This window comes from Paroedura picta, chromosome 7 (genome assembly GCF_049243985.1).
Source record: "Paroedura picta isolate Pp20150507F chromosome 7, Ppicta_v3.0, whole genome shotgun sequence".
Taxonomy (NCBI): Eukaryota; Metazoa; Chordata; class Lepidosauria; order Squamata; family Gekkonidae; genus Paroedura; species Paroedura picta.
This window is the reverse complement of record NC_135375.1, coordinates 2,001,113-2,003,307: the sequence shown is the minus strand read 5'-3', so window position 1 is coordinate 2,003,307 and position 2,195 is coordinate 2,001,113.

Sequence of the window (2,195 nt, the reverse complement as noted above, 5' to 3'; positions counted from 1 at the left end):
CTTGTTGTACAGTTAGGTAAAAGCTGAGGGTGGTGGCCTCAGATAACACATATTTTAGAAGTTGGGCTCCCAACCAGATACTATAGAAACGCTAGTTGGAGCTACACAAAACACCCAGCAAGCCTCTAGATTTTGATCTTCTACAAGAGAGCATTTCACACAATACACTGAGGCAGACCCCCCTGGGGTCAAAACACCTTTGGTCTGTTCTGTCATGTGCAGTTAGAGATGTCTTGTTTTAATTTGTTTTTAATTATTGGTATAGCCAGCTTGGTGTAGTGGTTAGCAGCACAGACTTCTAATTTGGCAAGCCGGGTTTGATTCCCCACTCCTTCTCCACTTGCAGGGTGACCTTGGGCATGCCACAGCACTGATAAAGCTGTTCTGAATGAGCAGGAATCTCAGGGCTGTCTCAGCCTCACCTGCCTCAAAGGGTGTCTGTTGTGGGGAGAGGAAAGGGAAGGCAATTGAAAGCTGCTCTGAGACTCCTTCAGGTAGAGAAAAGCAGCATATAAGAACCAACTCTTCTTCTTCTTCAGTAATCTCAGGGCTTTCTCAGCCTCCCCTCCCTCACAGGGTATCTGTTGTTGGGAGAGGAATGGGATGGCGATTGTAAGCCGCTTTGAGACTCCTTCAGGTAAGAAAAGTGGCATATAAGAACCAACTCTTCTTCTTCAGTAATATCTGGGCTCTCAGAACACTTCCTGTTACAAATGGAGGAGACCAACAACGTGACCTCAACATTTGTGGTCATCCATTAAGTTCGTTCAACTTACACATCTCTCCCATTCCCGCCAGCGGTGAGCCAGAGAGCCGATCTCAATTTCCGTTCCAGCGGGAAACAAAAGCGGCCACTTACGGAGCGCTGTTGTGGTTGTCAGATGAACAAATCGTTAATTAGACGAAAGGTCAAAGAGGCATCTTCAAAGATTGACCTGCTTTAGCAAACTGGCGTTAACAGGAGAGGGATCGTCAGCTTCCTAAATGGTGTAAAAGGCCACAGCTTGTTACAGGAATACTTAAACGGCCTTGGCAGGCTGATGGCGATTTTTTCCAAAGATAATATTTAAAAAAAACTCAAGCAAAACAATATTTATCTCGCGGACTAATTAGCACTGGCCCTTGGGTTTGCAAGAGTCAAAGGGGAAACATTGAGTGGCAGCCCAGATAGAAGACCAAGGGACCAAGCCCTATGAAGGTAGGTTGAGGGACTTGGGAATGTTCAGCCTGGAGAAAAGGAGGTTGAGAGGGGACATGATAGCCCTCTTTAAGTATTTGAAAGGAGGAGGGCAGGATGCTGTTTCTGTTGGCTGCAGAGGAGAGGACACGCAGTAATGGGTTTAAACTTCAAGTACAATGATATAGGCTAGATATCAGGAAAAAAATTTTCACAGTCAGAGTAGTTCAGCAGTGGAATGGGCTGCCTAAGGAGGTGGTGAGCTCCCCCTTACTGGCAGTCTTCAAGCAAAGGTTGGATACACACTTTTCTTGGATGCTTCAGGAAGCTTTGGACTGATCCTGCATTGAACAGGGGGTTGGACTAGATGGCCTGTATGGCCCCTTCCAACTCTACGATTCTATGATTCTAAGACACTTGCAAAAAATATTGGTGCCTCTAGAGAATATGAACCCAAACCAGCCAACAAACTAAAAACAACTGGGCTGTTGCCACTGCTAACCTTTCTTAGAATCCTAGATGGGTGAGGGGCCATGCAGGCCATCTAGTCCCAACCCCTGCTCAAGGCAGGGGATTGGGTCTGAGGAAAGGAAGATGGCAAACCGAGTTGGGACCACTCCTGCAAAGGAACACAACGACGAAGGTCGGTTTGGGTAGAAATATCTGTCCATCAGGTCGTAAATCCTTGCACCGATTATGTACAGCTTCCGCCTCTCCTTTTCCGCTACCCGCCCATTGACTTCAGGCAGTTTGTCAGGCCTGCGAATTTCTTGAGCCATATTTTTTAAAAGCCTTTGGAGGGAAAGCAAGCCACTCTTCAGAGTATCCGTGGGTGCGGGTTGCCAGCCGAGAAGGTAATAATTTATAATACATTAGAGGAGTGGGCACGATAAAAGGGCAGTGGGGGGGTGGGCAGGGTTTTTTCTTCTCCCTAGACGGCCTCTGGTCCTTGCATCACTTAAGCATCAAGGCGTCTCTTACAAACGGCAGGCTTTTCACCTGGAGCTGTAAGCAGTGT